This window comes from Protopterus annectens, chromosome 11.part0 (assembly GCF_019279795.1).
Source record: "Protopterus annectens isolate FY-2018-M chromosome 11.part0, PAN1.0, whole genome shotgun sequence".
NCBI lineage: Eukaryota > Metazoa > Chordata > Ceratodontiformes > Protopteridae > Protopterus > Protopterus annectens.
Window position 1 is genome coordinate 258,965,209 of NC_056745.1, and position 20,732 is coordinate 258,985,940.

At 40.1% G+C, this 20,732-nt stretch overlaps 1 protein-coding gene across 25 annotated transcripts in view; it reads left to right on the plus strand.

The window, feature by feature from the left end:
- C2CD5 (C2 calcium dependent domain containing 5) overlaps positions 1–20,732 on the plus strand; it is a 1,731,257-nt gene that overhangs the window by 667,748 nt on the left and 1,042,777 nt on the right. The window lies entirely within an intron of this gene.

A 20,732-nucleotide genomic window follows, 5' to 3' on the forward strand; every position in this document is an offset into this window, starting at 1 on the left:
CTGATCAGGAATACTCTCTTCCACCCTATGAGGATTCTGATGCTGAAGAATCTATTCCTTCAGCTTCTCCTTCCGAGGATTACTCTTTTGGGGAAACCCTGCATACTGTGAGGGAGCACTTTCATTGGAAGAGCCAGGATTATTCAGAATCCAAGAAAAGGCTCAGAGAGTTCCTTTTACTTCCTCAGCACAGGCCCCTTGCTATTCCTCCTGTTCTGGACATTGTAGATGATGTTTTTTCAGAGTCCAGCCTGTCCCCAGACTCTATACCCCCTGCACCCGTTAAGCCAGACAGGTACTACAGGGTTCCAGACTTTCATAAATTTCTATATAAAAACCCTGCTGCTGACCCAGAAACTATAGCTCAGGGTCCCAAAGAGGTCAAGGCTTCCACTGCTAAAAACCCTGTTCCCTCTGATAGGGATTCTAGAGCACTGGACAGATGGGGGAAAAAAGTTTACTTCTGCTACCTTGGCTGTAAGGGCTTTAAATTGTCAGTTTCATTTGCTTAAATATCAGCAATACTTAATGTCACTGTTAAAACAGAAAATGTTGACAAATACTGAATGTGCTGAAAACATGGAAATGCAGGATTTATTGCATGCAGCTGAACAAGTGGGAAAACGCACTTTGCAATGTGGTTTTGTTTCTTTGGAGGCCTCTTGTAGGGCCTCTGTAACGGTTTTTGTGATTAGGAGGCATGCTTGGTTAAAGGAACAGAATCCACCTGATCATGTTAAAGCAAAATTATTAGATGCTCCGTTACAGCATGATACTTTGTTTGGTGTTAAGGCAGAAGAGGTATTGAAAAAAATGGAGGATAAAGCGAAATATGTGCAGACAGTTAAGGATTTCTTACAGGTACAGCCACCCAGATTTAGCAGAAACTGACCTTCAAAAAAATGGTCCTTTCCAGTGTCAGACAAGCCACAAAGAGGCAGATCCCAGCCCCAAGGCTCATACAGACCTAAACAATGGGGTGCTTCTACCTCCAAAAGCATAGAAGACAAATCTTAACCTTATAGGCAACAGTCCCAATAACTTTCCTCTACCAGTACCAAGCACTTATCGTTTGGACGCTCCCTTATGGGGAAAACTACCACTTTTTTCACAAAACTGGCACATGATCACCCAGGACAAATGGGTCTTGAATATAGTGTCTCAGGGTTACAGGTTCCACTTTCACACCCTGCCAAAGGCAATGGGCATGCCAGACCTGCCACACAATCAATGGGTAGAGGCACAAAAGCAAGTTTCTTCCCTCATGGACATGAGGGCCATTCAGCGAGTACCACTACAGGAGCAGGGACAAGGATTTTACTCACGTCTTTCCTTGGTACCCAGAAAAGACAAAGCCTGGAGACCAATACTGGACCTGTCTATTCTAAACACTTTTCTGGACATTCCAAAGTTCAAAATGTTGACTCTGCAGCAGCTTCTGCCCATGCTGGGCAAGAAGGCTTGGCTTATAACCTTGGACTTAAAAGAGGCATGAAAAAACACACTTCTGGATCACGGAAATCCAATCGAAGTCTCCACAAAAAACAAATGAAGCAGCACAAACTGGAAAGATATAAGAATAATTTCTTTACTGGATTCTGGTACCTCGGCCTTCGCCTTCACATGGAATAGTATTGTAAAGCACAAACCAGTATAAATACACACCTCAATCATGTTAATTAAACAATTAATCAATCAAGAACAAATCACTTATTAAAGAAATATGCATAAATATTAATATACATATATAATAATATAAATATAAATGTTTTTCTATATAATGAATAAATAATAAATATACAATCTAAATAATGTTCTATATATATCATACCTCTAAATTCATGCCATTGGGAAATAATGTTCCATAGTTTATAATGAACTTTGATTCCATATTCAACAATTTAGTCTGAAAATTTATATTACTTTCTCCCATTCCCCATGGTCTTGCCAAAATACTAAATTTGAAACCAGTATGATCTCCCCTATGGAATTGATGAAAGTGACTTGCAACTGGACTGTCTAGTCTATTGTTCCTAATATCCCCCAGGTGTTCTAGAATCCTCAGCTTAACCCTGCGTTTCGTTTGTCCTATATACCATTTTTGTTTTGTACAATTACACCCAATGATATATATCACCCCTGAAGAATTACAATCAAAGTGATCTAAAGCATGATATGTGACCCCATTAATTTTATGGCCATCCAAGTTAATAATTTTGTTACAAATCTTGCATTTATTGCAAGCAAAAGAGCCTGCATTTACTGCCTTATCCTTCTTACCCTTACTTCTAATTAATTCCTTCAGATTTTTGCATCTTGTATAAGAAAAAACAATATTATTTGGAACTATGTTCCTCAAAAATTCATCACTGGTTATGATAGGCCACATGTTCAAAACAATTCTCTTCAAAATTGAAGAAAAAGGAGAAAATTTGTCAACAAAAAATATTTTGTCCATCTCCACAGGATCCTTTTTCTTAAAAGATATTTATGCATATTTCTTTAATAAGTGATTTGTTCTTGATTGATTAATTGTTTAATTAACATGATTGAGGTGTGTATTTATACTGGTTTGTGCTTTACAATACTATTCCATGTGAAGGCGAAGGCCGAGGTACCAGAATCCAGTAAAGAAATTATTCTTATATCTTTCCAGTTTGTGCTGCTTCATTTGTTTTTTGTGGAGACTTAAAAGAGGCATACCTGCATGTCCCAATCAGACAGTCTTGCAGCAGATACCTCAGATTCTTAGCTGGCTCAATGCACTACCAATTCTCTGCACTACCCTTTGGCTTATCTACTGTGCCCAGGGTCTTCACAAAATGCCTGGCACCAGTAATTGCTTTTTGCAGACAAAGGTGAATTCAAATATATCCCTACGTGGACGACTGCCTTATTCAAGCAGAGAACATTCTACTAAAGCATCTGGCATTTGTAAAAAGAGTGATAATTTGCCTAGGGTACACAGTAAACGAAAAGAAATCAAAACTAGTACCCACTCAAGAGATAATATTCCTGGGTGCAAGCTTAAATACAACTGCCCAGATGACCTATCTCACGCCAGACAAACAAAGGCAACTGATTTCTTACTTCGAAATGTTAGCAACAAAAACCCAGTTATCTGCAAGAAAAATTCTGCAGGCTTTGGGCTTCATGGCATCCTGCATTCTGTTAATTCCATATGCAAGACTGCATATGAGGAAACTTCAGTGGTATCTAAAAAGTGTTTGGACTCAACATTGCCACAGCCTGGAAAAACTTATTACCCTAATTCCCTGCCTGCAACAGGAGTTTCAATGGTGGGCACAGGCCTGTCACCACAACAAGGGACAGCCTTTTACTTTACCCACTGCCAGGCAGACAATAACAACAGATGCATCAGATTAAGCCTGGGGGGGCCCACATGGCAGGAAAATGTATTCAGGGCACATGGCCCACAAGCCAAATGCATCTTCATATCAATCTAAAAGAAATGTTGGCTGTCCAGAGTGCCCTGACAGCTTTCAAGGATCTACTTCATCCAGGACAACTGCTGATAAAGACGGACAATACTACAGTCATATGGTGCATAAACAAGCAGGGAGGCACACATTCCTACCCCCTTTGCAGACAAGCCATGATTTTGTGGAACACAGCATTGACTTATCAAGTACACCTGCAAGCACAATTCCTGCCATTAAAGACAAATACTCTGGCAGACGAACTAAGCAGAAACCTCATGGATCCTCACGAGTGGAAACTAGATCCACAAATCTTCAGCATAATAACAAGGAAATGGGGATGCCCAGACAAAGATCTATTTGCCTCCTCTCACAACTGCCAACTACAGAGATTTTGTACAAGGACTTATCACAAGCTAGCATGGAAAGTGGATGCTCTATCATTCAGCTGGAAAAACCTTACAGTATATGCCTTTCCTCCACTGCCTCTCCTCCCTAAGGTACTACTCAAGGTTAGACAAGAGAAGCCAAAAATGATCCTGATTGCCCCAGACTAGCCACGCCAGCACTAGTACCCAATCCTAAAGAGCTTGTCTCAAGGCCCAGCCTGGGCATTACCTCAAATTCCTCATTTACTGACCCAACAAAGCAATCAGATACTGCACAGCCAACTCAGAACCCTAAATCTGGCTGCATGGTGGATAATGTAACCATTCAGGACACACCTCTCTCTAAAGCAGTTATGGATGTTATTCTGGAGGCCAGGAGGCACAGCACCAGAAATGCAGAAGAATGGAAGAGATTCTGTGCTTGGATCCAGGCACAATGAATTGACATGCTTGTTCCAAATATTCCTCAGATTTTACAGCACCTAACTGAGATGTTGGACAAAGGCCTATTCTTTTCATCGATTAAGATCTATGCCTCTGCCATTTCATCTCATTACAATACGGACCCACCTATTTTTTCACATCCATTACTAAAGCAGTACCTCAGAGGGGCCAAAAATATAAGACCCCCAAGAAGAGCACCAATACCTGCATGGGACCTCAACTTTGTCTTGGAAAAACTCACACTACCTCCTTTCGGGCTAGCCAATACAGCCAAGATAAAATTCTTATCATGGAAAACAGCTCTGCTCCTAGCAATAACTTCAGCAAGAAGAGTCTCAGAGTTACAGGCATTAATGGCTGTGGAACCTTTTATCATTTTCCATCCGGACAGGGTTTCTCTAAGGACAAACCCAACATTTATGCCTAAGGTAGTATCCAGTGTGGCTTTCATTCAAACCGTTCATTTGCCTACATTTTATCCAAATCCTCAGAATAAAGGGGAGAGACTTCTGCATTCTTTGGACATGCACAGACAGCTACGCTTCTGCTTGGACAAAACTAAAGCTTTCAGAAAGACTGAGCAACATTTAGTGGCATATGCTGCAGGATCACAAGGAAAGGCTATCTCAAAGTAGACTATTTCAAAATGGACAGGACACTGCATTCGTTTCTGCTATTCACAACATGGCAAATCAGTGCCTAAGGGCATTAGGCCACATTCGACCAGGGCAGCAGCCACCTCAGCAGCCTTCCTCAGAGGAGTACCAACCAAGGATATTTTGGAAGCTGCTACTTGGACTTCAGTGCACACTTTTACAAAGCACTACCACTTACCCCTTTACTCTAAATCCAGAGCAGGCTTTGCCACTGCAGTTCTGCAGGGCCTCATAGCCTCTCCTAATTCTATTTAGACCCAGTCACCCAACCTCAGCTTTGGGATTCAACCCAGGTGTAATGACTGCAACAGTGAAACACGATGAACATAGTACAGTTGTGTACCTACCAAAAATGTAGATGTTCGAGTGTATTCACTGTTGCAGTCCAGGTTACCCACCCACCATCCCCCTTTCTTTTCTGGGACTTATCCATACTTCTCTATTCTGTACAACCTATGTGGTGTATTTGCTTGTAGATGAAGGTAATGTTTATTTTAGTGCATGCTTTTTATAAGCAATGTTTTTAGCCTACCCTTTTGGGGGCACCTGACATCTGGGGCAAGAAAAACTGAAGAAAATTGCGTCAGCTGCATCTTATATACCCCTGGCGCACTGAGGTCAGGGAAGAGGCGACAGCAACCGACGCTGGACCAGGACTTTGGAATTCAGGCCTACTGCTGGTAGCCTGCCAGCAGGATAACCCAAATGTAATGATTGCAACAGTGAATACACTTGAACATCTACATTTATGGTAGGTACGCAACTATACTACTGTATCAGATGTTTTGTTCACACAATGTAATAAAATGATGTTTGGGTGTTATTTTGCTCAGTAATTGTACTGAGAATTGACAAGAAATTAAAAAAACACAGGTCATGGTATTTAGAGCTGCTTTACTATTTGGAGCGCTGGCCAACCACAAACTCGACACAGGGATATGGAGAGAAGTGGTCTTGAGGAAAGTTGAACATACTTGAATTATCTGAAACTGTGTAGGGTTCGTTTGAGGTGCTCCCTTATTGAAATACAAAAGGCCAATGGTAAATAAGATGCATTTCAGGATAAAGTATCTGTTTGTGATAATGAAGTTGGTAAGATACCATTTTGACACTGCAAAGTTGGATAAAGTGGTGAAGGATTCTTTCATAGTCTATAACTGAAGCTTGCATTGCTTGATAATAAGTGTTAGATGCAGAGATAGAAATGGAATGCGATTTGAGTGCCTGCAAGAGAGGAAGGGATGGATTGTTTTGGGTTTATGAAAGGCAAGTCGGTGGCCTGGACCAGCTGATGTTCAAAAAGTGTACAGGAATCACAGTTTTTTGGGTTCCTTGCTTGGAGCCAGAAGCAACAGCTGGGCAGCCTCATCTTATTCTGGTCCAGTTTGAGTCTTGGTTTTATAAGAGCAATTGTTGATTCTGCTATGAAAACCTGGCACAGCATGTAAAGTAACAGAAGAAAAAGAATCTTCATCAGTAATTAATTTTCTTTTCATATGTGCAGACATGCATGATTTTTGGAGCCGTACATGAATGCATAGCTCTCAACTTCTTTGCACAAAAATCAGGGACAAAGCCAACATAATAAGGGATGAAGGCCCATAATTAGAGATAACTTTTAAATACTACTGTAATTCACTTTGAAAGTTAATACAACAGCAAGTTTTGCATCAGCATGCATTTTCTGTATAATTCGAAACACCAAACTTTATTATTTGACATTTCTGAGTGATTTTAATCCTGAGCAATTTACCAGAAAATATGAAAGATTGCAAGGGACAGGGTGAAAATGAGGCAAAATCAAGGACAGTTGAGAAAAATTCCTATGTATAAGACTAGACATTTTACATTTGGATTGTATTATACCTTTTTCAGTGTATTTTTCTGAATGAAGTGAAGCAGTTTGAAATTAGACTAGAAGCCTTGAATCCTTTGTGTAAGTTTAAATCCAAGGAGGAAGATGGTGACTCATACAAGAGTTAAAAGAACATACTGATGATGGTGATGATGATATGCTGTGGGGTAATATGATTTTGATTTGCTAGCATGAAGCTGAATAAGTGTTCAGAGTATTATTATAAATAACTTATGTGTTAGTATTATCACATAATGGGAATGTGCTATGTGCCCAGTGATTTGCATGTAATATGTGTAGGTGTAGTCTGTTTGACCATGAGTTTTTGTGCAGACAAATTTCTACTCCATAGACAGAAAATTCTATGTGATTTTAAGTTCTCAAGTTCCATGGTAATGTTCAGTTTTTGTCAGTATACCCGTATGCAGTGCAGAATACATGTTGATATTCTTTTCTAGATGTATCGGGAAAACAGAATATTAAGCATAAATACAATGACCTATGCAGATCACGTCAAAGCAATTTGTCTGTAGTCTGTTTCTAACAGACTGTTGTGATGTGATTTATGTCTGGCATACAAGACATCCTTGAATCCTGCTGTGATGGACGATTTGCATATACACAAAATGAACAGCACCAGAACTACTAGATCTGAGTATTTAAACTTTGCTTACAAATTGAACAGGACATGCTGGTGGGACAAGTATATATCTCAGAGAATCCCCATTCTCTGGAATAGGCTTCACATCCATATGAGGCAGAATCCTTCCCTAACTCTGTATAAGTGCAACCTGGACCTGTGGATGGGAAATTGAAAATTCACCCTGGTCTGACACCTGTGTCTGTGATGGACACAAGTAGCCATTAAATCATGCCCTAACATACACCCCCTTAACTCATGGGATACATTTGGGTTACATAGCTGGGTTTATAAAGGCCCCAGTGGTCATTAGGTTCTTGGGTGTACACTAGGCTATCTGTTTTGCAGTGTCTGTTTTATGTATGTTGCAGTGTCACTGGGGATACACATGAGGAGAAGGAATTGATGGCTTTTGTAGATTCCATATAGTTTTCCATGACATGCCAGTAGACAGATGGAAAGCTTGGACCAGATAGTGGAAAGGAAATTAAAGTGAATTGCAGCGTTAGGTAGTTCTAAATTACTTCTTTGAGAATATGACTTCCCCCTGATTTGGCAGGAGGTACTTGACCTCTTATTGTAATTTTCAGGGATATAGTTGTGGACACTTCAGTGGTTTGAAAGTGATGCAGTCATGGTTTCCCATTGCTGCATTTGGAGCTTCTGTGAATATAAGCATTAATGATGATCTCTGGCTTTGTTGAGTACTGAATATAGCAATGTGTTATGATCTCCATGTCAAAGGGCAGAGCAACGAAAAGGTGTACCTGGACTACATTGTGATGCGATTAATTGGTGTGCCATTTTGATTTGAGAAGAATGTTGGAGAACATTATTATGTTATAGTGGGCAGGATTGTCTTGCATTGCGTATTTAGACATGAGGAAGCAGGGTCTATGAAGATGCCATGTGGAAGGTATTGTTGCTTAGAGTTCAAACAGTCCAACATGTAATCAGTTAAGGAAATGGAGATATAGTCATGGGGGACATGCCTGAAGTTGAACACTGAACAGAACGGGTTATTCTAAGATGAAAGTGCTTATCTCTGCTGAATAAGAAGTTGAATGCCACAGTCTACTAGTCTGGATTATTTCTGAAACTCAGCATTATAGGAATGAAACCTTGTTTTTGCAGTAGTACTAGTGTTATAGCGCCAAGGTTACTGAGCAGCAGTTTAATTGTAGGACTCTGGCTACTGCTTTAGAAGCTGAGTGTATACAGGGGGAGTGACAGATGTAGTCTGGTATAAGTCTGGCAGTTAGCACAGCAGATTAAGGCCCTGATCTGTTAATAAGATGCAACACTTTTATTGATTGTGTGACCAGTACAAATTTCTCAGGGAAGTGTTAAAACTTTCCCAGCTGTAGACTGTATTTAGCTAGTGGTTTCAGATATAATACGCAAGTATGCAATTTTACTGTCATGTGATGTACTTCATTGCATGTGAGTTTCAGTTATTTTGGGATAGCAGTCATAAATCCATTGCTAATAGTTCACCACATTTAGGAGAAACATGAATGATTTTACTTTTCATACAGTGACAACAAAGCAAAGCTGTATTGTAGATATTTGCAGCATTCTTTTTTTAATGCATATTGATTTCTAGCTTATAATATTTACAAATAAGGGAAATCAAACTTTCAGAAACAGTATGATTCTTCAATAATCAACAGTTGGCACATGTAACATTCATAAGTGTAAGTTTTTCATATTTTATGAGCAGCATTTTTAACTTATTCCAGCAGCCAGAGTTAATAGTAATGCTTGCTTATCTTAGTTTGATTATGTCTCTCTCTTTTTACACAAAGTAGAGGTTTACTCTAGAAATTCATCAAACAAAAGTGGTGACTTAGATTCCCTTTTCCTTGTTGTAACCTTTCAGGCAGCTGCCAGTGAACTCCATAATAATGTGTATTGTTTATCACTAACTTCATTAGTAACAATGATTTATTCTATGGATATATTTCCATGTAAGAGATTTCCAGTAGATACTAGAGGAAGTCAGACTTATGGATTTTAGTAGCAGTGCCTTGTTTTAAATCAGTTAAACTAGAAGTTTGTAGAAAATCCCATTTTCTGAAAAGCATACATTGTTATCCAAAGTCCATGTATATGTTTTTGACATGTTTTTTACATTTTGACATGTTTTTTGTGAAGTCACTGTTGATAACAGATATTGTAAAGAACAGGTATGATTTCCCTTTCTTCAGGATTTAAAAATATGACATAAGTAGTTAATTGTTCTCTGATAATAGTTAATAAGTAATCCCCATGAAGAATGTAAGTTCTTAGTAGCTTAGTACGAAATAGAACACCTTTAAAAAGTCTTACAATAAGAGCACAATATAGATTTTTAGCATTGCTATCTCTCAAAGGTTTTAGCTTTCTATAAAATCCATTGTAGATATAATGGAAAAAGCTAAGAATTTCAAGTTTATTAAGTAGACTGGATTTGTAAATTTAATTTCTAAAAGTCTTTAATAATATGTCTACATAATAAGAATTTTATTTATCATTTATTTAACATTTGTTTACCAGGAAGGTCCGACTGGGTTGCTAGCCCATTTTCAGCAGAGGCCCAGGGAGAAAAGCTCCACATTGGTTACATAGTAAACAAGCAAAAGCAATACAACAGAGCAATAGTAAATGTAATAGCAATGCAATTGTATACAATAGTACTCAACTGATTATATGAATCTGAGATGAACATTTTGGGATTACAGTGATATCAGTAGAACTGTTATATGTTTCAGTTTTAAAGTGAAAGATTGGAAATGAGGGTTAAAACTGATTAAAGTATAAAGAAGAGCTTTAGAGGAGAGGAGAGCTGGGAAGGAAGGAAAGATGGGTGGGATAGAACAGAGAATCTAGAGGTGAACTTGTTTAGTAAATAGGTGAGTGAATTAAAAAGAACCCAATTTAGTTTAGCCAGGAGTGTTACATGAGCAAAGCCAATTGCCAGGTGAGCTTTGAGAAGTTGTTCGAACTTTGTTGGGCAGGTAGTAGTTAGGATGCATTGGGGGATGGAGTTCTAGGCCCTGGAAGTTTGGTTGGAGTAGAGAATCACCAAAGCTGCTGTTAGATTTTGTAACCTTTAAAAAGGGTATTTCAGTGGATCTTTGTGTTCTGTTTGAGTACGATTGTATGAGATTGTAGAGAGTCGGGCAATTGTCAGGATTATTTGCAATGTCGTGGGCAATGGTGAGTTGTTTGAGGATTAGCAGATTGGGTAGCTTGAGCCAATTTAGTTGATTGAGCGCAGTGCAGTGATGTGCTGTGCGTGATAAATTTGTGGTGAATCTAGCGATTTTGTGGTAGCAAACTTCTGCTTTCTTTAGGTCAGTTTTTTGAGGTTGGTAAGTATTGGGAGGCATATAACAAGGTGGGTTCTAGCAATGCATTGTCTGGTAGCATTAGTTATTAATGTTTTGGCTCTGTAGAGAGACCCAAGTTTGATGTGGGTTTTCTTAATGACTAGTGCAACATGTTTATCAAACCTTGAGCTGCTGTCTGTGATGACACCAAGTAGTTTGGTGTGAAAGGTGGGTTCTGTTTTGGTTCTATTGTTAGCGTAGATGGTGAGGAGCGGCACTTGGCAGTTGGACTTTTTATTGGAAAATAGTATTAATTTGGTTTTATTTGTGTTTAGAATGAGTTGATAGCTGGAGAGGTAAGATCCTATGTCTCATTTCTTAATTACTTCCTCATGAGTAGTCTTTTAAAAGAGACACAAACTATTGTTTATTTTCTCAATTTTTTTATAGTGAAGTTCATTGTACTGATATTTAAGTAATAGTCTCATCTTGCATGTCTTTCCAACTGTTTTAATAAAAAGAGTCCAGTCATTGTGTTATGTTACTGAATACTGTGGCTAATGCACAAGAGTTTAAATCCGCAAATTATATGCCTCTATTTTCTAAAGATCTGATGTGGCTGATGTATGCTATTTTTGATTTTGTAGGATGCCATAGAAATTAAAATAACATTCTTTCTAATTTCTTAGTGCTTTCCTTGGAATCAGAGCAGTTGATTGGAACAAGTGTAAATAGGTAGAAGTATAATTTTTGATGTACATTAATATTTCTTAGAATGGGAGGAAATTCTTAATTCCTCTTTTGAATGATGTGTACATTTTCTTCAGTGAAGTTTTGGAAATTATTATTCGTAAGTATACATATGTTAAGGAAAATTTTAAAATGTAATTTCCATTGAGACACTGTGGTTCAGCAGTTAATGTTGTCACCTCACAGCAAGAGCTTCTCCAGTTCGATTCTTGGCTGGGGTGATTTCTGTGTGGAGTTTGCATGTTCTCCCTGTGTTCCTGCGAGTTTCCTCCGAGTACTCCGGTTTCCTCCCACATTCTAAAGACAGGCATATGGAGCGTTTCTCTCTGGGCCTCCGCTGAAAAGTAGGCTCTGTCCTAGTCAGACTTTCCTGGTCAATAAATAAAAATAAATAAATAAAATTAAAATGATCTGATTCAGTATGTTTCATTTGCCACCTGTCTAATCAGACCTGTTGTCTGAGAGCTCCATTCTGTTTGATGATGGGTCTATATTATATTTTCGAAAGTTTCAAACATCGAACACCATATGGTCGACACCATATGAGCGATGTTTGAAGTTTAGAAAATATAATACAAAAATAAAAAAACTATACTTACCTAAATGCTGTAGGCAGGGGGGCAAGCCCCCTGCACCTCTCATGTGGAGGGGCTGCACCCCCCATACCCCCTACTTAAATAGTCCTACTCCGAGATCGCACTGCATTGAAGTAAAGGGAAAATATTCCCTACTGTGATTTCCGTGTTATGCGCGTGATGTTTCGAACAATTCGGTTCGCTCAGTACGCGTTCGCCGTTTACAATTTTCGATCATGCGATAGGAACCCTTTCACGATAAGTGAAGTCTTTGTATCTCTCTCTAATTCAGTAGAATTTTTTCAAGATAATATTTAGTATTAGTGTTAGTGATTAATACTAGGGTAATTAGGCTAGTTAATAGTGTTAGTGTAGAATTTTCTAGTTACTTTTGCTGTTTGTCCTGTGTTAGATTTAGACTTGTATGCTCTATATTATACATATATATAATCTATCTATATGGATCTACTTCATTTGCTTTAACTTCCAGTTGACTGACACTCATTTGACTGAGACCAAATGACTGAAATTTCATTTGACTGACAAGTATTATTGGCAGTCTTCAGAGCACTGTGTAAAGCATTTAAATGAAATACGTCCCCTTCCCCACTGTAGTGCGACCCTGGAGTTAGAATATATTGTTACGGGGGGGGGGGCAAAGCCCCCCACATACTTTTGTTTTACTAAGCAATATTAAAGCAAAACTAAACAATATAATATGAAATTAAGTGGGGGGCTTCACCACCCACAACCCCCATTGTGGGTGGCTGTGCCCCCCACACCTCCCCTAACTATATATTCTAACTCCAGGGTCACACTACAATGGGGAAGGGGACATATTCTATTTACTTGCCTTACAGTGCTCTGTAATAATACTTGTCAGTCAAATGAAGTGTCAGTCAAATGGGGTCAGTCAAATGGGTGTCAAGTCAGTTGGAAGTTAGGGCAAATGTAGTAGACCCATATATATATATATATATATATATATATATATATATATATATACACACACAAACACACACACACACACACACACACACACACACACACACACACACGCACACTTACTATTCTGTTGTAGTTATAGTATATATATATATATTACCTTTCCTGTTACTGTGATAAGTTTTTGCTTCTGATGTTGAAAAGTCCTTAGGTTTTAAAAAGTGTTACTCCTGTGGGCATAAGATCCCACCTCAAAACCCACAACTCTCTGTGTGTACTGCTTAGGGCCTTCCCCACTTGCAGGACACCTGCAATATTTGTGCCGCCTTTGGCACATTTGCCATCTACATGAAGAAAAATTCTGTGGAGTCTGCTTGCGGGTATAAAAATATCTATGGAAACACTTCCAAGAAAATATCTTAATTCTTCTAAACTTTGTTGTATGTTTGGGAGCCATGCATATGTCTATATATATATAACTGCTTATCCAGTCTCTCTTCCCAATCTTTTTAACCTCCTCTGATTGATTCCTATAGTTATCATGCAATATTTTATATGTCCTACTAATTATATCCCTTTAACAGCTGCTTCTGTTCTAGATTCTACTAAAAACTCTACTAGTGCTGATATTTTACATAAGATTCCCTAGTCCTTTCTCTTTGCCTATACTCTGATATCAGTCTTGATAGGGAAGGCAGTCTCTAGCCTGGAATCTAAATGTTTTCTTGGCCTCTTCTCTTACCTTGCCCCTCTAGTTATTTGCTCCCAATACCATGGTTCCTTTGCCAGTTTTCTGCATTAAATTCCAGTCCCCTCTTGTCTATTCTCTGTACCCCTAATTGCACTCATCCTTATTGGACGAATCTCCTTTTTCCATTCTCTTATTGGCTTAGTTCTTAGAATACTGTCTCCTGCTTTATGAATAATATTCTGTATGGCTGTTATTTTATTTTATTTTTCTTTTTTAATTTAGTTTAATAATCAATATATCATATCAGTTTTATATAAAAATTGCATTAACATGAAAGAAAATTAACAATAAATAATAACAATAAAACAAATAACATAGCAACTCTGTACAAGGTGTCTACAAGTCAAAATTAAAACAAGTCAGATGCCTAAATGCTATTATATTTATATATGTTTAAATGTCCATTTGCTTAATAAACTTTCAAGTTTCATCCATGAAGTTAATGAAGTAATTATTCTAGTGGTTTTCCCTTTAATTCTTAGTATTTCCATCTGACATGTTTCGATTGTAATATTGTAGTATTCTTTCATAGTTGGTATGGTTCTGCTTTTCCAATTTTTTGTTACAACTTTTCTTGCTACTGTAAGTAAAGTCCAGAGAAGTGAATAGTCTACTCTTTTAACACAGTCGGGTATTGGTATATTGAACAAAGTTAATGATTTGCTTAGACTGAAGTTATCAGTAAATACAGCCTGTATGAAAACGTTAACATCACTCCAAAAAGGTTTAATTACATCACAGTCATAAACCATATGGTGCCAATTTGCCACAACGTCTAATTTGCATCTCCAACTATTTTTTTTTTTTTTACAAATCATCTGTATTTTATGAGGTGTGATGAATGCCTTGTTTAGAAGTCTCCGACAAAATAATTTCCATCTCAAAGATGTTGAGGTTAGTGAAGAAGTAAGAAATTTTTTTCTCGCTATCACTTGGAGGATAATCATTGATAATTACAAAATAATCCCAATATTTCTTATTAATATATTCAGTTTATTTTTGACTATTTTGTAAATTCTAGATAGGCATCCTTTTCTGGGGGGGGGGTCTTTATGAATTGATAGTATTAAATATTCAGTAAGGTTATGGATCTCTTTTTTTTAATTGTTGAATGCATTAATGATAGTCTCCTTTCCGGCAAATCTACATTTTTGTATATCAAGCCACATTTCAGTGTCTAAATTAAATTTCCTTAAAATATAGTCTAATGTATTGATTTTTTCTTTGTCCATAATTTGAATCTAAAAAGTTAATTGCTTTTCTTTAAATTTGTTCATCAAGAATGTGTTAAATGTAATGTTATTCTGTATATATGCTATTGGAAAAATTAAAATTATCCATGTCGCATATTCAGGTATCCTAAAGACAAGAATTGTTATTATAATATATGTTGAGTTTGTTAATATTTTTGATGTACAATAATATGATCCTTTAGTAGCCAGAGAAAACTATTATTGTATATTTTAATGTAGCTATTACATTGTAATTGTTTTTTCTTTAATGTTAAATATTCTTGTATATCTTTCCATTTAGCTGAGTAATTATTATTCATCCATAAGGTAATTGTTTTAATGATAGCTGATGTAGAGTATGACTCTATATCTGGCAGACTTTTTCCTCCATAGTACCAACCATATTGATGAAATTTAAGTGCAATTCTCAGTCTATTAGCATACCAAAGACATTTAAGTATTGGTGAATTAAATTCTGTTATATATTGCTTAGGGATGGGCAGAGCTAATGATTGTATTATGTATAATATTTTAGGTAATATTGTCATTTTTATTATCAACAATCTGTCTTCCATTGTAAATATGAATTTATTCCATTTTGATATAAGACTTTTAATTTTATTGATGCATTCATTGTGATTTACACTGACTATATCATTCAAGTTCTTAGATAATTTTATACCTATATATTTTAATTTGCCATCCTTAACTAAATGTTTACAGCATTCCTCTGAGATATTATTAATGTTGGAATTGATGTATAAGATTTTTGTCTTATCTTCATTAAATTTTAACCCAGATACAGACTGAAATTTTTTAATAATTTTAAAAAGAATAGTAAGAGAATTTGTGTTATCTTTGTGTCAATAATATATAATACGATCCGCAAGTAATAGTAATTTCGAGTTTAGATTATGTCCAAATTGAATTCCTTTAATTTCTGAATTCTCTCTGATGTAATTTGCAAAAGGTTCCATAATTAATGTGAATAATAGTGGTGACAATGGACATCCTTGTTTTGTACCTTTAGAAATCGATATTGATTGTGATATGTATAAAACCTATTTTTATATAAGCTAGTGATTTATCATATACATTCTTAATGAGATGTTGAAAATCTGGTGAAAAATTACATTCTTGTAAAACCAATAGAAGATAATCCTAATTAACTGTGTCAAAAGCACAATTTATGTCTAAGCTTGCCAGTGTTGTGTTCCTTCATATTATTAGTATAATCAGTTATAGTTAATATTCTTTTTATTTTCTCATAAATATTTCTATTCTTTATTAAGCCTGTTTGGTCATTATTAATTAAGCATGGTAAAAACTGTTGAAATCTATTTGCACTGATGGACATGAATAATCTGTACTCAACATGTAAAAAGGATATTGGCCTATTTGAGATACATTCTGATGGATTTTTGTCCGGCTGGAGCCGATGTTTCCAAGACACAGTTTTCATCATCGGCTCCGGCTGGAATCGACATTCCTCAAATTCAGGCTTCTACATCGGCTCATACCGGAGCCGATGATTCTAGGACTCAGTCGGCGCAGATAGTGGTGTCGGCGCCATCTGCTAGCCGTAAAAGGTCCAGATCTCCGTCCTTGGAATCTATTCACTCGGCTCCGAGGTCTCCCTTACTCTTGGAGCGGAGTCATCGAACCCATTCCTCCAGGTCTTCCAGGCTGTCGGACCACGACCTCGAGAGGGTGGTTAGTAGACTTCTTAAGTCTCAGGCACTAGCCCAAATGCTCCATAGCCCTTCTCAACAGACAGTGGCTATCCCCACCCCATCTTCGATTCCTCCTCTGACTCTTCCTCTGAGTTCAGAGCCGGAGCTTGTGGGAGCCGTGGCCGTCGACACGTCGGAGCCGATACCTCACCTTTCGGCTCCGTCGTCGGCTCCAGTCTCTTCCATGGTCCCATCCTTGGAGGGATCCGGGCGCATGGACTTTCTCGTCGGCTCCGAGGGGGCGAGTGGCATTGGACCCTTGTCCGACCCCGTTCTCCCTCTCGGAGCTTCGGCACTGTTAAGTTCGGCCCCAACATCGGCTTCGGAGCCGTCCCTCTCGGTGCCGGGAAGGGGTCCTTATCTCTTCGGAGTGGGGACCTTTTACCCTGCCTAATAGGGGCGCCTTCGAAGTCATGAGGAGCGTGCTGGCCCCTGTGCCTGCTCCATGGTCGGTTCCCTCAGCTCCTCCCTCTTTAGTGCCTGATCCATCAGGGGAACCCCCTCGGAAGAGGAAATATAAGAGGAAGCATGTGGACTTCCCTGAGTCCATTACATCGGATACCGACTTGGATGAGTCGGAAGGGTCCCCACGGTCCCCCTCTGAGGATGTCTCCTTTACAGACATCCTTGAAATCCTGAAGCAGAGGGGGAACTGGTCTACCCTTAATCCTTCCGAGGACGAGTCGGTTTACCTAGAGGCTTTTGGCTCTCGCCCTTCCACCTCCTGGGTGTGTCCGCCCTTTGACCCCGTCATGGAAGTGGTTGCGTGGAAGGCATGGACGGCCCTTGATACGATGGAACCTACCCCACGGAGGCCTTCCAAATTCATAACAGCCCCATCGGACAAACAGTTTTTAGCCAAGGGTGTCCCGGTTGACGCCATGGTGGTGGCTGCAGCCACTAAGAAGGAACTGGCTGATCCTTCAGTACGTGTCCATCCTCCTAACAAGGAGTCTAGGACTATGGATAGGTACGGCAAGCGGATGTTTTCTTCAGCGACCTTTGTCATGTGGTCGCTGAATTATCTGTGCCACTTCACCCGCCTTCAAAGAGACATGCTCAAAGAAGTGGGTGAGGTCTTACAGGATCCAACAGCTGCGGGGTCTCAAGACAAAATAGATTCCCATCTGGCAACCCTGAATTCCATTGTCAACTCCTCCATGCAGCTTATTTCCTATGCGGCCGATGGGGCAAGTAGGGCTGCAGGCACAGGCGTTGCCTTAAGGCGTCACGCCTGGATGCGGCTTTGTAACTTTGCAGACCCCTTTAAGGCGTCCTTCACTAACTCCCCCTTTGACGGTTCAGCTTTGTTTGGACCTCAGGTGAAGGATACTTTGACCCGATGCGAGCAAGAAGGCAAGACTCTCTCTGCCGTGGAGGTCCGTTCTTCCACCCCGTCTAGACCATACCCTGAGGATCAGAAGGGTGGGAAGATGTGGTTCCGTAAACCACAAGAGGTCTCGCCTGACGCAAGAGGTCAGTTCCCCTCTAGAGGCAGGGGGGGGGGGACAATAACAGACGCTGCGCTAGGGGCAGAGGAGGTCCGCAAAATCAGGGTAGCAGAGAGTCTCTTTGTGACAAACCCTTCCAGCATCCCTGAGAAGTTTCCCGACTGTCCGCCTTCGGAGGCAGTCGGGGGAAGGTTATCACTGTACCTAGAAGCCTGGCTTTCACTCATCCAAGACAAATGGGTACAGTCGATCATATCCGAGGGTTACAAAATTCCCTTTATCCACACCCCAACTCAGCCAAAAGGACCCCTTCCAGACGTTTCACCCAGTCTAAGGGAACAAGCAGTACTAGAAATATCAAAACTGCTAACAAAAAGAGCCATCCAGCCAGTCCCAGCAGACCAACAAGGATCTGGAATCTCCTCCAAGTTCTTTTTGGTACCAAAAAAGACAGGGGACTGGAGACCCATATTGGATCTCAGCAGACTAAACAAATCTGTAAGAAGAACAAAGATCCAGATGGTCACGCTACACGCTACAGTCCATTCTACCCTTTCTGGGTCAGGACGATTGGATGTGCTCAGTAGACCTTCAGGATGCGTACTACCACATCAAGATGCACAGGCGCTCCAGGAGGTTTCTCCGCTTCCAGCTGGGAACCAGTCATTATCAGTTCAGAGCCCTGCCCTTTGGTCTCACTACAGCCCCCCCGAGTGTTCACCAAATGCATGGCAGCGGTTACGGCTCATCTGAGGCGTCAAGGATTCCAGGTGTTTCCATACCTAGACATGTGGTTCCTCACTGCCACCACCAGGCGTCAAATTCTCCTCTCCAGAGATTTACACCATTCATACTTGCAAAGGGCTAGGTATCTCCATAAATTTCGAAAAGTCTGCCTTGTCGTCTTGTCAGTCTATTACCTTCATAGGCGCCACCTTGGACACAGTCCGGCTTTCCGTAAAACTAACTGAACAAAGAGTTCTAGATATTCGCAGGCATGTTCACATCCTCCTTCAGAACAACAAAATCCAAGCCAGATTTGTCCTGAAGGTATTAGGTCTCATGGCGGCAGCCATTACTCTACTTCCCCTAGCTTGCTTTCATATGCGATCCTTCAATGGATGCTCTTTTCCCAGTGGTCCTTTCAACAACTTCCAATGTCACACAACATTTTATTGACCCTGTCTTGCAAGAAACACCTTTCTTGGTGGATGGTCTCCTCTCAAGTCCTTCAGGGCAGACCATTTGTTCCTTCTCCCCCGGTCGCCACGGTGACAGAGGATGCCTCCCTGATCGGGGGGGGGGGGGCATTTTTAGGGCAGGACGTTCCAGGGCACATGGCAACCTTTCGAGTGCCACCTGCACTTAAATGCCTTGGAGATGAGAGCAGTACTTTTAGCGTTGCAAGCCCTTCAGGACTCTCTTCCTATCGGGACTATTGCAGTTCAGATGGACAATATGTCCGTAGTGTGGTACATCAACAAGCAGGGCGGAACCAAGTCCTATCCCTTATGTCGAGAGGCTCTCAGACTTTGGCAGTGGGCAATCTCCTCTCAGTGGTTTCTGATAGCAACGCACATCCCCGGGAAGTCCAACATCATAGCGGACAGGTTGAGCAGAGCCATTCTCATGCCACACGAGTGGTCTCTCAAACAAGCAGTAGTGGAAGAAATTTTTCAGAGATGGAGTCGACCTTGCTGCGACCTTTTTGCAACACCTCAAAACAGCAAGTGCCACGACTTCTTCACTCTCTTCCCGCCCCCCCCCCCCCAAGACGCTCTAGTCCACGATTGGCCCCGGGGACTTCTGTATGCCTTTCCCCCCTTTCCATTAATTACTCAATTGATTCAGAAAGCTACCACCGTGAGAGCCACCATGATCCTCATTGCTCCTTACTGGCCTCGTCAGATATGGTTTCCGTTCCTGCATCGTTACCTCTTGGAGCAACCCTGGCATCTGGACCCATTGCCAGATCTCTTGACCCATCAGTCGGGGCAACTGCACCACTCCCTCCAATCTCTCAACCTCACAACTTGGTTGCTCCAATTCCAACCCTAGCCAGGCTTCCCCATATTTCCCATTCTGTGCGTGACATACTTATAGCTTCCCTAAAGTCATCCACCAGGAGGATTTATGCCAGCAAGTGGAAGTGTTTTTCCTTCTGGGCAGGAGCTAGAAATATAGATCCTTTTACTGCCCCTATCCAATCAGTCCTAGACTTCCTAGCTGAGTTGTTTCACTCAGGGTCTTCTTCCTCCACCATCAGAGTACAGTTAGCGGCTATTTTGAACTTTCATGCAGGCTTTTCGGACTCTAGTATCCTGTTCCATAAGCTTTGTAAAAACTTTCTTAAAGGTATCTTTTTGCTTAAGCCCCCAATCAGGGACCCCCCACCGCAGTGGGACTTAAATTTGGTTCTAACCTCCTTGATTCTTCCCCCCCTTGAATCTGCGGCTTCCTGCTCCCTGAAATTGCTATCTTGGAAAACTCTTTTTCTGGTCGCCATAACATCTGCGAGAAGAGTATCAGAACTTCAGGCCCTTTGCATTCGTCCACC